Source organism: Sus scrofa, chromosome X (assembly GCF_054392235.1).
Source record: "Sus scrofa isolate SSC_HxYL_T2T_F1_AM1 chromosome X, Sscrofa_HxYL_maternal_Yorkshire_Landrace_v2.0, whole genome shotgun sequence".
Lineage (NCBI taxonomy): Eukaryota > Metazoa > Chordata > Mammalia > Artiodactyla > Suidae > Sus > Sus scrofa.
In genome coordinates, this window is record NC_139401.1 from 7,197,426 (window position 1) to 7,212,502 (window position 15,077).

At 50.3% G+C, this 15,077-nt stretch overlaps 1 protein-coding gene across 5 annotated transcripts in view; it reads left to right on the top strand.

Moving 5' to 3' along the window:
* LOC146394453 (steryl-sulfatase-like) overlaps window positions 1-15,077 on the top strand; it is a 201,537-nt gene that overhangs the window by 4,862 nt on the left and 181,598 nt on the right. The window contains exon 1 of one of the 5 annotated variants that reach the window (XM_085007099.1): window positions 11,793-11,907. The exons of 3 other annotated variants lie outside the window; for them this stretch is intronic. The gene's annotated coding sequence lies outside the window, so the exon portion shown is untranslated. Of the gene's footprint in view, window positions 1-11,792; window positions 11,908-12,624; window positions 13,090-15,077 lie in introns of those variants that run through there. One more of the 5 variants, XM_085007106.1, reaches the window with a different exon arrangement.

A 15,077-nucleotide genomic window follows, 5' to 3' on the forward strand; every position in this document is an offset into this window, starting at 1 on the left:
GGAGCCAAAATTATCTTTGGATAATTTTGGCTCCCTGTCCCGGCCCTGCAGTTTACCCTCTGCAGCCCTCACTTCCTTCCCTGACTCCGTCTAACCTGGTCCCGGAAGCATGGAGGTGAGTGGGTGATGCTGGTCCTGCAGGTTACATGTGCCAAGCCCCACAGCTGCCTGGGCTGGGTCTGAAAGCTGGGCTGTGTTGATTGCAGAACTGAGGAACATTTAGGGATGCTGGCAGAACCAGCAAGAGTTGGCAGTGAGCTGGGAGATGCCAGGATGGTTTCTGGGGTTGCAGGCATTCCATGCTCACTGGTCCTGCAGCTGGAGAGGTCACTTGGGAACAGTTTGAAACCTTATGGTGCAGGGGATAGAGGGCAGGTGCCGAAGTACTGCTGTCTTGGGTAGAACTTTGATACTGTGTATCCATATATATGACGTAACCTTCAGGTATAGTATGTATTACATACAGATGGTTATACGTACACATAAAGCATATATGTGTCCATATATATATATATATATGTCCATCCACCCATAAGGTGTAGGTATATGCATGCGTATACATAGTGTCTATATGTATATCTTTCTATTGAATAAGATGAAACTAAACAGCATGCAGTCATAAAAACATAAGCAGGCAGGACCTCTTCAGTAAGTTCTGAGGGTAGTGATCTGTCAATTTCGGAGATTCATAATTGGTTTTGGACCTTGCAGATGGGAGACACTCACCAGGAGACTGTATTAGTCTCCTTAGGCTGCTCTAACAAAATAGACATTTACCGCTCACGGTTCTGGAGGCTGGAGGTCCCAGATCGCAGTGCTGGCGGATTTCAGTTCCTGAAGAAAGCCTGCTTCTTGGCTCTTGGACACCTGCCTGCTCTCTGTGTCCTCGCGTGGGGTGGGGAGGTGGGGGTGGAGGTCTGGTGTCTATTCTTATAGGGGCACCAATCCCATCATAGGGGGACTCCCCCTCCGACCTCCTCTAAACCTAATGACTTCCCTGGGAGTTGTAAGAAATGCATATTTGGTCCTTGTTGTTTCAGGCAGCGCCTAAAACCCTTGGAATTTCCTAAGTGGTGAAAGAGATTAAGACGCCTTTTGTTATGGTGATTTTTGCAATGCACTCCACTGTTGGGACGGGCTGCCAGGGGAACCAGAGGGTTAGAAGGTTCCAGTCTGCGCCCATCCTCCAGGAAAGGAGAAGGCTGGAGGTTGAATCCATCACCCGTGACCAATGATATAATCCATATGCCCCTGGAATGAAGCCTCCATAAAACCCCCAAAACACAAGGTATGGAGCTGCTGGGTTGGTGAACAGGTGGAGGTGCTGAGAAGCTAATGTTCTGGAAAGGGCGTGGAAGCTTCGAGGCCTTGCCCTCTGCATCTCTTCCCTCTGGCTGCCTTGGAGTCATATCCTTTCTATAATCAACCTGTAAACAGTAAGTAGGCTGTTTTCCCGAGCTCTCTGAGCCACTCTAGCCAATTAATCAAACCCAAGGAAGGGATTGGAGGAAGCTCCAGTCTAAAACTGGTGGGTCAGGAGCACAGGCGACGCCCAGGATTTTTGATTGATGTCTGAAGGTGGTGGGGTGGTGGGTGGCGGGCAGTCTGGTGGGATGGAAGCCCTCACCCTGTGGGGTCTCACACGCTCTCAGGGCAGATAGGTCAGAGTTGACTGGAACTGCAGGACACCCAGCTGGAGTCAGAGAATTGCTTCTTGGTGTAGGAGAACTCAGAAACGTAATCCCCAAGACCCCACCTCCAAATGCCATCTCCCTGGGGTTAGGCTTCAACCCGTGTATTTTAGGAGGATGCAAACATTCAGGGCATCCTAGAATGCTATCTTTTCTTTCTCCATTCGGTTCTTTAAAAAATTGATAACCCACGCCCTTGACGTAACATCTGCCCTACACAGAGAGACTGGGTCACCCTGGTATGTCCACAGCTTTACCAGTTTTGCACTAAAAGCCTTGCATCCTGGGGAGCTTTCCCCCACAGGCTCAGGGGAACCCTTTGCCAGTCTTGCTCAGCTGCCACCTGTCCTAAGGTGCAGTTAGAATATGATGGAGCCCACAGTCTCAGTAAGGAAGAGAAAGGGTAACAGGCATGGATCCACTGCCCCTGGCATTTAAAGCAGGGGCACTGTGGGGTCAGGGACAGTGATGGAAGCAGATGGCCTTGTAAATAGCCCTCTAGATGTGCCCTTCAGGACTGGAAAGGTAGGTTATCCTGCAGAGTTCTGGGGTCATGGTCTCTGAGAACTGATGTTCCCTCTCAGACAGGGTGTCCCATGTGGGCTTTAGGGCGGAACAGCAGGCTGGTCTAGGAGCCTTTGCAGGTGACACCCCCCGACGGGACTTAGCAGATAGGAATGGACGGGAAGAAAGTAGAACTGAATTGAAGCTTTAGAACCTACAGAACCCCTCAGGGTTTTCCCCTCGGCCCTGGTTATATTTGGGGCAGGAGGGTTGTTAAGGGTTGAAGTGTGTCCTCCACCATTCAATGTCAAAGTCCTAGGCAGTTTCCAGGACCTCAGAACAGGGCTGTATTTGGAGACGGGGTCTTTAAAGAGGGGACAGAGGTACAATGAGGTCACTAGGGTGGGTCCTGAGGCCACAGGACTGGGGTCCTTAGAAGAAGAGGAGATCGGGACACAGACAGACACACACAGGAAGAACCACGTGAGGGCACGGGGAGGAGACAGACGGCTGTCCGTATGCCCAGGAGAGAGGCCTCAGGGAATTCCGTGGTGGCTCCGTGGGTTGAAGATCCCGTGTTGTCACTGCTATGGCTCAGGTCACTACCGTGGCACAGGTTTGATCCCTGGCCCCAGAATTTCTGCACGCCATGAATGCAGCCAAATTTTTTTTTTTTAATTTCTTGTAATTAAAAAAAGAAAGGAGAGAGGCTTCAGGAGACCCCACCGTGCAGACACCTGGATCTTGGATGTCCCACCTCCCTCGCTGGGAGGGAGTAAGTTTCTGTTGCTTAAGCCATTAGCCTAAGGTCCTTTGTTATGGCAGCGCTGGCAAACTAACAGTCACTCTGTGTAGGGAGAGTGCTGTGTGTTGTGGGATGTTTAGCAGCGCCCCCCACCCCCACCCCCGCCGTCTCCCCCAACTAGAGGCAAGTACCACCTCCTGTCTCTACATCTATCTGTGTCTGCCTTTCTCTGTCATCTATCTTTATTTCTATCCCTATCATCTTTATCATTTTTATTATCTATCTATATGTCTGTCTGCCTACATGTACACACATGCACATGGAATTCTGTGTATAGATGTCACTCCAATAGCCAAGTGAAAGAGGAAAGCAGGGGAAATACTCAGAGCTTCTGTCCTGTATATGCAGTCACTTTTCCAGTGTCCCTTGACGCCCAAGAATTCACAACCCCACTAGAAGCGCTTGGATTCAAGAAGGATTAAAACACACACACACACACACACACACACACACACACACACGCGTTCCCATTGTGGCTCAGCGGTAACACAGTGAGACTAAGATCCATGAGGACGTGGGTTTAATCCCTGGCCTCGCTCAGTGGCTTAAGGATCCCGTGTTGTGGTGAGCTGCTGTGTTGGTCGCAGATGAGGTTCGGATCCCGCGCTGCTGTGGCTGTGGCATAGGATGGTAGCTGGAGCTCCCATTCGACCCCAAGCCTGGGAACTTCCATATGCTGTGGGTGCGGCCCTAAAAAGCAAAAGATATAATATTTAAATAAATATAAAATATTTATATTTTATATTTATAAAATATAAAAATATAAATAAGTAAACAAATAAAAGAACATACTCCCTGTAGAGTTAAACCCTTTCACCGGTTCATTTCTACATCTTCCTGGCAAAAGCAGGCTCCTTGCTGCTTAGACTGTGTGCCCTTCCGTGCTTGTAAAACACAGCTACGTGTCCTGCTAATTAACCCTTTCGTCCGAGATCCCAGATGCGTAAGAGCACAGGAACTTGCCGAGGTCACTCAGCTCCTCGGAGAAGGGTCTTTGTCTCTGGTTGTGGCTCTGCTGAGGTCACGTGCTATGACCTGCGTCTGCCCTGTCCTTCCCTTCATGTCCTTGAGGTACAGGCCCCACCCAGCATCCATCTACAAGGTGTGGGTCCAGCCTAGTGTCCTTGGATGGTGGTAGGTGGGGCAGGGGACAGGTGCCCTCTGGGGCCGACCGCAGGCAGATGCCTGTAGGTTGTACTCTGCTAAAGTCATTGGGGGGGCGGGGGGGCTTGCAAACCTTGACTCTCACGCCAGCCCAGGGAGACAGGCTTTTATATCTTCTGTGTTGCATTCAGGGTCAGGATGGATCCGAGAGTGGAGATCTTCTCTGATGATGCTGGGAAACAGAAAGCTCTGGCTCCCCTAGGCAGCTGGAGTGGGAGAGGGGCCCCCCCCAGGTTGTGGTTCCCTCCTGCCACCTGTTTCCCCCCACACAGCCCAGGCCAGGGAGCTCTGGAAGGGGGGCCTGATGCAGATGGCTGCACTTGCAGCCCCGGGTCGGTTTGCAGGCGGCTTGTCCCTATTTGCATCCCCTTTACCCTGGAGGACCTGGCTTCAGGGGAGGACCCGTTTACTCCTCGCGGGGGGGTTGACAGGGGACCAGCAGCATCAGACCACCTGGGCCCTTGCCCCACTCTGTCCTCCTGCATTGAATCAGCATCTGCATTTCACCCAGGTCCTGGCCACGGGGTCTGGGCCACGGACCCCCTGCTGGGGTGTGAAAGGTGCTGGCTTGTGATGTGTGGGCACAGGAGAACCTCTACGTATGATGATTCTTAGGTAAAATGTAGGAACTAAGCCTTACTAGCACTTACTGGCTCTGTGGACCCTGGCAAGTGATCTCTCTGGGGGTCGGTCCTGTGTCATGGGAGGTGCTCCCCGCGTCTTTGAGGTGAAGAGTGTGGCAGACATCTGTGCCCGTGATTGTCTTATTTGATTTCAGCAAGATGCAGTTACACATTAGCATGAAGTGCATTTAGAACTTTGATGTATATTTTTTTATTAAGGTATGGTTGATGTGTAATATATAAGTACCGCTTTTATTATCTCACTTTTCATTTTTTCATTTTTATTTTTTTGCTTTTTAGGGTTGCACCTGCAGCACATGGACATTCCCAGGCTAGGGGATGAATCAGAGCTGCAGCAGCCAGCCTACACCACAGCCACAGCACCCCTAGATGCGATCCGGGTCTGTGGCCCACACCACAGCTCATGGCAACGCCAGATCCTTAACCCACTGAGTGAGGCCAGAGTTCAAACCTGCGTCTCATGGATACTACACGGATTCCTAACCACTGAGCCACAATGGGAGCCACACTCCCCATTATCTCACTTTTTAAACCAACCTTCAAGAAATGGACAGAGGGCCTCAAGAAAGTCCTACAAAAGCCTTAAAATGCAGGTTTGGGTTCATGATGAGACTCGGGCGTGAGCTGTATAACGTGCACAGCTGAGGAAGAACAGGATTGGTGATGCCAATAAGTTGGCACCTCAGGACACAGCACTGTGTAAGGTTGCGTGTAGGTACAGTGGCGAAACACTCAAGACATGGGGGGAGTTGAGGGGCCTGGTGGAACACTAGTGCGTTCAGAATTCCCACTCGGGCCCTTTGCGCAACCGCGTGTGTCCCTGGATGCCCGAGGGAGGGGCTCAAAGCGCATGCGCCCTTCCCCCCCCGCCCCACCCCCAGCCTGCTAGGACTGGTCATTGCATAATGAATTCTCCTGCCCCCCCCCACCCCACTCCTTCCCTGCCTCCCTCTCTTCTTCCCCTCCTGATTTCTGCTCTGGCTAAGTCCTCTGGCATAGATCCTCTTGTCCAGGACCTGTCAGGGGTGGTGGGACCCACAGAGAATGTGCCTTGGGTTGTCGGCGTCTACGTGCCTTTCTTCTCTTTCCGGGACTTGCGCAGGAGGGCTGCGCCGTGCTGCGCACAGCATCTCGGTCCCGGGGCCGCATCTCAGTCCCGGGGGCGGGGGGGGGGGGGGGGGGGCGGAGTCTATGCGCAGCCTCACCCCGGGCAGGTGATCCTTCACGTGACTCCGCCCACTGGCTCAAGGGAAAGGCGTGGAGGCACGTGGCTTCTTATCTGCACGTGGGGTCTCAGAAACATCTGCTCAAGGCAGGAATGGAGACACCCTTCCCGCCCCCCACAGAGGATAGGGAGTTAGTTCATGCTGCAAAGTGGCTTTTTGTTTCCCCACAACGGGGCTGATGGCCACTAGCTTTCAAAGCACTGCAGCTGGAGCAGGCTCACCTCTTTTGGTTTTTTGGGGGTTTTGTTTTTTGTTTTTGTCTTTTTGTCTTTTCTAGGGCCGCACCTGCAGCATGTGGAGGTTCCCAGGCTAGGGGTCTAATCGGAGCTGTAGCCACTGGCCTACCACAGAGCCACAGCAATGCCAGATCCCAGCCGCGTCTGTGACTTACAGCACAGCTCACTGCAATGCCGGATCATGAATCCACTGAGCGAGGTCAGGGATGGAACCCGTAACCTCATGGTTCCTAGTCAGATTCGTTAACCACTGAGCCATGATGGGAGCTCCGGCTCATCTTTTGAAAGGATGGCTTAGTTCATTCTCCCCATGAGAGATGCAGTCGGTGTAATTATCCTTGTTATATCAATGGGGAGCTGGAGCTCCAGAGAGGCAAAGTCTGTTGTCCCAGGTCACACAGCAGAGGAGGCACAGGGAGGGTTGCATCTTGCTTCCTGCAAAGGACCTACAGGTGGAACTGTCTGTTTTTATATTCTTCTCCTGTTTTGTTTTGTTTTGTTTTTTTTTTTTGTCTCTTTTTGTCTTTTTGTCTGTTGTTGTTGTTGATGTTGTTGTTGCTGTTGTTGCTATTTCTTGGGCCGCTCCCGCGGCATATGGAGGTTCCCAGGCTAGGGGTCGAATCGGAGCTGTAGTCACCGGCCTACGCCAGAGCCACAGCAACGCGGGATCCGAGCCGCGTCTGCAACCTACACCACAGCTCACAGCAACGCCGGATCGTTAACCCACTGAGCAAGGGCAGGGACCGAACCTGCAACCTCATGGTTCCTAGTCGGATTCGTTAACCACTGCGCCACGACGGGAACTCCTGTTTTGTTTTGTTTTATTTTGTTTTGCTTTGCTTTTTAGGGCCACACCTGCAGCATATGGAGGTTCCCAGGCTAGGGGTCAAATCAGAGCTGTAGCTGTCAGCCTACGCCACAGCCACAGCAACGCCAGATCCGAGCCACATCTGGGATCTACCCCACTGCTCATGGCAATGCTGGATCCTTCACCCAACTGAGCAAGGCCAGGGATCGAACCCGCAACCTCATGGTTCCTAGTCGGAGTCCTTTTCACTGTGCCACGATGGGAACTCCCAGTCTCTATATATCCCTATCTGTCTCTATGTATCTGTATCTATCTATCTATTGTGGAAATCACCAGCAAAAAACTGTAAGAGAAAAGGACAAAGAAAGATCTAAAACATAAACTAGAGGAAACATTTTTATTGGATCTTTTTCCTAAGCCATGAGAATGTAAACCGAGAATAGCATTGTCCAACAGTGACCTTATTTATTTGAGCAGCTCTTCAGCCAGCCAGGCCGGAGAGGCAGGTTTTCAGCTGTTCACCTCCTCCCTCACTCTTGTGTGGCCTGACCAAACACACCACGGTGAACCAAACGGTTTGGAGGAGCCGAAATCCGGCTGCTGGCTGCCGCCTCTCCCTCCCCAAGATGCCACAAGCCTGGACAAAGCAGTGCCCCGAACACCATCCTTCCAAAATCCACAGGCAACCTGTCTGCCTGAAACCTTTTGTACCAGAGGTCAAGGATGCTTTTCTCATTTCTTTTTTAAACCTAGCATTTCCCAAACACACCACGCACACGCTTTAACAGGAAAGCAATATCTGCTCATATCCCATTACGTCGGAGCTGTGCCCCCACACACCCTCCCACCCCCAACATGCTTTTGGAAACACCAAGCTTGGGGTAGGCTTGGGGTCCACTGGGGCCCTTCAGCTCTCTATCCGCCAGCTGTCCTGAAGCAATCATTCAGTATGAACTCAGAATGTGAGCAAGGCATTGTGATACCCAGCACGTTACAGTAAGAGGAAACTGACATCGTAAATGGTACAGCAAAGGGAAACTGAAGAACCTCAAAGCATGAAGGTTTTAGGGATCATGAGAGGAAGAGCTGTGTGTATGTGTATTATTTGTAGACATGCACATACGGTTTATGTTATGTATGCAAAAAATCGAACTGCGATGTGATTTTTAAAAACTTGAAATGTCTTTACATAAAATTTAAATATGCTTAACTTACAAAGACCGAAGACATACATTCTTGGCTGTGACGTGCAGTGGCTTGATGTGGGCTCTCAATTCCCAGCCCAGGGATTGAACTGTGGCTGTGGTGGTGAAAGCACCAAATCCTAACCACTGTCCCACCATGGAACTCCTAGACATGCATTCTTTTTTTTTTTTTTTTTGTCTTTTTGCCTTTTCTGGGGCCACTCCTGCAGCATATGGAGGTTCCCGGGCTAGGGGTCGAATCAGGGCTGTAGCCACCAGCCTACACCAGAGCCACAGCAATGTGGGATCCAAGCCATGTCTGCAGCCTACACCACAGCTCACAGCAATGCCAGATCCTTAACCCACTGAGCGAAGCCAGGGATCGAACCTGCAACCTCATGGTTCCTAGTCGGATTCATTCACCACTGAGCCATGACGGGAACTCCTAGACATACATTCTTATATGTTACATATTATATACAAATAATACACATGTGTGGGTTTAAGAAACTTAAGAGGATGGTCATTGCCTAAAATATAAACATATGTAATTTACCTAAGTACATACATCATATGTTATCAGTAAGTAGTGGCTTGTATGGCTTTAGGAAACTAATGATGTAAGTCCTCTCTGTATAAAAGCTCAGTGTAGGAGTTCCCCTTGTGGCACTGTGGAAATGAATCTGACTAGTAACCATGAGGTTGCAGGTTCGATCCTTGGCCTCGCCCAGTGGGTTCAGGATCTGGCGTTGCTGTGAGCTGTGGTGTAGGTCCCAGAAACAGCTTAGATCCAGATCCTCCATATGCTGTGAGTGCTGCCCTAAAAAGCAAAAAAAAAAAAAGGTTTGCTATATATATACGTATATACATTTATATATAAAATGGCACAGGCTTCAGAGCTGTATGATAGGTTAAGTGGACTAGATGGATTAAACAGGCACAGCCAATGTATTTCTGGCCACATTGCAGTCGAGCAGTCTGTTGGTTGCCGTAATATGAATGTCTAAAGAATAACATTTAAAAGGCATATATTTCAGCCCCATTTCCTAGGGCCATTTGCTCTGAAAGAACTTCAGGGGCGATTATTTCCCTTGCCTCCCTCCTCCTGGAGTAACCAGAATGCCATTTAAAGGAAGGTAATTTACTAGGACTCAATTTGGGGTTTAATAATAAAGCCATAACTTCAAGCCCCCAAAAGCAGTATATCAACGACAAGGCCGTGATTAGCTGGCTCATGAGGAACAGGCAATGCATGATAATTAAAATAAAAACCACAAGTAAGCAAAAATAAGCCCACCCTGAAACGACGCGGAATTTTATATCTCGCCCCCGTGATCAGCCGCCATCCAGGTTACGTGTGACAAACAGATTCTGGGGGTCGGGGGAGGGAGCCTGCATCCTTTTCACCCTTTGCTGCCCAAGAATCTTGCTTTTAATCTCCCCAGAGGGTCTCAAGCCTAGAGGTATGAGAGTGCTTACGGTAGTTTAGCATTTCTGGGCTTTATTTTTAATTTTTAAAAGTTGTATTGAAGTAGAGGTGATTATGACAATGCCGTGTGAATTTCTGCGGCACAGCAAAGAAATTCAGTTAAACACACACATGTGTTTTTCTTATTTCTTTTATTTATTTATTTATTTTTTGCTTTTTGGGGCCGCACCCCTGGCATAGAGAAGTCCCCAGGCTAGGGGCTGAATCAGAGCTGCAGCTGCCGGCCTGTGCCACAGCCACAGCAATGCAGGATCCGAGCTGCGTCTGCGACCTACACCGCAGCTCATGGCAATGCCAGATCTTTAACCCACTGAGCCCGGCCAGGGATAGAGCCTGGTTCTCAGGGATACTAGTTGGCTTCGTTTCCGCGGTGCCGCAACAGGAACTCCCTGTATATATTCTTTTTCATTTTCTTTCCCCTGATGGTTTATCACAGAGTATTGAGCATAGCTCCCCGGCTGTGCAGTAGGATCCTGTGGTTTATGCATCCTGTAGATGCTCCTTAGCCTTTGGGGGCTTCACAAGGTGGCAGGGGCTTGCTGGAAAATAGCACAGACCATCCTGTGTGTAGGCAGAACTGACCTCATACATCCAGAAAGATCCTGCACTGCTCAAGCTAAGACAATACGAAGGTGATTGTCAATTATAATGGGGGGGGTTGCACAGTGAGTCCTGGGGCTCCAGGCCCCCTGCAGCTGAAGCGAGGAACCTCTTAGATGCGTGCTGGTGCTCTGGTCCCAGGGGCCTGATTTGCATGGAGATGCTGGTTCCCCTCATTAAGGCCGTCTTGGAAAAGGAGTCTTTGCTCTCTCGTCTTGGACGGACTCCACCATGCCTGCATCCTTGGGGAACCCCAGACTTCTCCGGCAGCCCTCTCTCCAGCAGGGTCTTCCTCCCCAGAGTGAGAAGGCGGGCCGGGTTTTAGGTGGTCGGCGTGGTGAGAGGGAGGTCAGACAGCACCCGGGCTCCACCTGCAGCAGTTTCACCTCCACGCTTTCTTTAAAGCCCCTGCTTTTCCCGGCCGTGAAGCATGGCATTTTAATGTACTTCCATCCAGGGCGGGCTTTTCACTTTTGCCTTCGAAAACAGGTGGAAAAGGAGTCCATGTTTACGTTCTGGGCGCTGCGCCCTGGTCCATTATCTGCTCTGCATGTCCTTCCCTGGAACGCATCCCAGAGGGAGCCAGTGCCCTGGGCTGGTTATCTGCTTCTCTGAGGTCACAGGGCTGGCCCGGGGGCCTGACTCCAAATCCTTTTCGCCTTACAAAGATAAATTCTTCTGGGGAACCTGTGTGCTAGCAGAGTATTAACTCGAAGGTGTTGGCTGAGGTTCAAACAGATAAAAGTCCTAGAGGAACCTCCAGCGCAGGCAGGGGGTGGGCTCGGTGGTCTGGCAGGTAAGAAGGAGAGCGGGGGGCTCCCGAAGAGGCTTCTCAGCCTTGGTGTCCTGCCCGTCCCCGTGGAGTGGGGGTGGGGCATCCTTCTCACTGCATCTCATGAGGACTCTTCAACAAGACCCCCTGGAGAGGCTGGGATCTGATCTTGTGTCTCTCGGGGCGTGAGGGGCTGACACCTGCCTGCGTGAGCAAAGCAGGGGCTGCACTGGTCTAGGGCGGGCTTCCAGAGGCTCTCAGAGTGGCAGGACCAGCTGACCTCAGGGACCGTTGGGAACCAGCAGGGAGGGGCCTGACAGCCATGTGGACCTCTGCTCCCGGGGGAGGAGAGGTGGCTCCAGCAGAGAAGGCGTTGTCCACAGGGAGGACTCCAACGGGACTGGCCCCCGTGGACTTGTAGGAATGCCCTTCAGAGTGGAGGTCCAGTGGCCCGAAGCCATATCTGGACAGGACCAGCCATTGGGGACCTCTTTGCCCTTTGGCTGGATTTTTGCCTGCACTTTCCTGGCCAGGACCGACCACGGAGCAGATTTAGGCTGGGTGAGGGATAATGAGCTCAACTCTTTCCTCCTGCTCCGCCTCCCGGGACCACCAAAGCCACGCCCCAACTGAAGTTGCCTTTGCCTGGAATTAAACGTGCAAAGCCTCAGAACTGCACTGGACACCCCCTTGTGAGCTTGAAAGCCTTCAGTGACCAGACGCATCACGGGCCATGCCGGAATTTTGATCACAGCGATGGAATTTAGAACCATCTCTGCAAGGAGTAAGTTTTAGAGAGCCCCCCCCCCCCCGCCCCGAGGCCAAAGGTCGCCGTTGCATGAGTCGTGCTTTTTCAGGTTAGATTGTTTTCTTCAGGTTTCACCTTACTATCAGTCTGGGTTTTTGCCATTACAAGTGGGAGATGTGACAACACCAGCTCCATTCTGTCTTCCTTATGGGAGTGCCGGCCAAGAGCCAGAGGCACACAAAATAATTAAGAATAAGCCATGTTTTATTTATAGACATGGGATCATGAAAACAAAGACGGAGGATTAGAATTTTTTTTTTTTTTTTTTTTTTACCGAATGCAGATGACGTAATGATGGGAGAGGACACCCCAGCAGAGAAATGCTGGAAACGATGTTTTCTGGGGTCCAGATGTCCCCCAGCTGTGTCAGCAGACCCCAACATGCAGACTCACTTCCTCGGTCCAGAAAGGCTGTGTGCTGTCCGCCCACGAGGCTCGAGGTGGCCTGGCGGATTCCTTGGCCCGGGTATTGGCAGGGAATACATTCCTCGGGGCTATGTGTCCAGCACAGGGGTGCCAGCTGAGGGCCGGGCTGCATGCAATGCAGGGCCTCTGGGCCGCAGGTCAGGCACCGAACCCTGGCTGGGCCCCGCCCTCCCCTGAGCCCCCCGTTGTCTCCTGCATGGGCCCCCACGTGGCGTCATGCAGCCTCTCTTCCACCAGCACGTGTGCCCTGCCCACGTGAAGTTTGCTGACTCAGGTGCACACGTGAAACGTTGTGGGTACAACCTGGATGGTTGCCCCGCCCCCACCCCCACCTCTGGGTGCCTTTCCTACCGGGAAATAAAGGTCCCTGGCAAGGATTCCCAAGGGGGTGGACGTGTCACGCCCCCAGCGTGACTACTCAGTTCAGGAAGCCCAGCTCCCCTCTGATTGATAGATGAGGCACTTGGGTGTGAGGAGAAACGCAGGCACTTCGTTAAATAACTTTTTCATGAGAGATTTGCCAGTGATTGGGTGATGACTTTACGGCCGGAGATGTCGGTAGGTCGCTATAACTTCCTCAGGCTGTGCAAGGGCGAGTCAAAGCCGGGAGCTCTGGGCTGCTATGCTGTCCCGTTTGGTCCTTGGAAAGGGTGCTGAGTGAGGTCACTGGAGGTCAAGGCACCTGGTCTGAGCCTCCCACAGAAGAGCTGTCTGACAGCCCCATAAGGACCGGTGAGTGGCCTTAATTTTTTTTTGTTTCTCAGCTGCTAAGCTCTTGAGGCGAATGACGGCAGAAAACAGCTACTGGGAATAGTTGCCTTTAGAGGCACAGCTTCAAAGGACCTTGACAGGCTCCTCTTCTGTTCCTTTTCTGGAATAAAGAGCGTGCAGGGTAGGAGTTCATTAAAGAAGGGGAAGTGTCCGCTCTGGGAGATAGAGTTTTCAACTCGCTGGTGTGGGACGAAGGAAAGGTCAAACGATTTTTATCTGGAGAGTTACCTTTGGGGGGAAAAAAAAATCTGTAAGGCCACCTGCAGCAGTGTTATCTGATATGTAATCATTTGTTTGTTTGCTCGAAACCGAGGAGGTTTATAGGGAAAAAGAAAGTAACGACCAAATGGTCTGTCTTTCTGGATGAAGGGGTCCTTTGAAAACACAAGATTGGTTAAAAAAAGAAAAAAAAAAAAGATGAATGGAGATGTTGAGTCCAGAAATCCGAGGAGAAGTGAGGAAAGAGGTGTGTTTTGTGCTGTAGCTTGACTTGGAAGAGAAAATGGGTTCGTTTAGCCTTATGAAAATGTTGCAACCCCGGATTCTCTTCTTAAATTTTCCTTCCCATGACAGTTTAGGATAGGATATGGAAAATAGCTCTCTGTGCTGTGTAGTAGGTCCTTGTTGTTGGTCGATTGTAGCTGTAAAGATGTGCACCTCCTAATCCCAAACTCCCAATCCTTCCTCCCCCCACCCCTTTGGCAACTCCAAGTCTGTCCTCTACATTTGCGAGTCTGTTTGTTTCATAGATTCGTCCACTGGTGTCCTATTTTACATTCCACAAGGAAGTGATATCATATGGTATTTGTCTTTCCTTGGCTCACTTCACTTAGTATGAGAATCTCTCGTTCTGTTCATGTTGCTGTAAATGGCATTATGTCATTCTTTTTTATGGCTGAATAGTATTCCATTGTGTATATACACCACATCTTCTTAATCCATTCATCTGTCGATGGGCATTTAGGTGGTTTCCATGTCTTGGCTTTTGTGAATAGTGCTGCAAAGAACATAGGGGTGCATGCTTCTTTTTCAAGGAAAGTTTTGTGTGGATAGATGTCCAGGAGTGGGATTGCTGGATCCTATGGTAGTTCTCTATTTAGTTTTCTGAGGAACCTCCATACTGGTTTCCATAGTGGTTGTACCAATTTACATTCCCACCAACAGTGTAGGAGGGTTCCTTTTTCTCTACACCCTCTCCAGCATTTGTTATTTGTAGACTTTTTAATGATGGCCATTCACACTAGTGTGAGGTACAACTGTTTCTGAGTTAGATTAAGATGTATTTGTCATCAAATGTATTCTGTGAAAGATGGGTGTCGTTCTAAGCTTCCTATCCATTGCTTTTCCAACACATACATTTGAGAAGGAATTAATAGCTGTTCCACTTTTTTAAAACCTTTTTTTTTAATTCCACATTTTTCCTTTTCAATATACAAATTCAAAGTCAGTCTCACGAGCCACTTGAATGTGTGTCCTGAAAAATGAAAAAGAACCAGATCTCCTGCCTAGCTGAGAGGTCCACCACTGAATGTGTCCTTGGCATCGGCCGGGGCACCGTTCCTAGTGGGTACACTGGCTGTGTTTTCAGACGCGGTTTATAACACTAGAGTTTGGCTCTGCAGACCCTCTTTATAAAGGAGCCGGATTAAACAGGGAACGATCCTGTGGTTTAGAAATCAGCCTCTCTGTTCTGCAAATGTATTTCAGTTGCAGAAAACAAGCATCTGGGGTGTTTCCTTTGCAATGCCTACCACGCATGAGCTACCTATTGCACACCCACCAAAGGTGATTTTTCTTTTCCCCAGAGATACATGCTGAGAACTGCAGGGAAGCCCTGTCAGCCTAACCGTCCGTGTTTATCTTATGAGAGAATGAGCAGCATGAATTCAGATGCCCCCCTCTTGCGCGTTCCTCGCTGACTCAGCAGGTTAAGGATCCAGTGTTGTCAC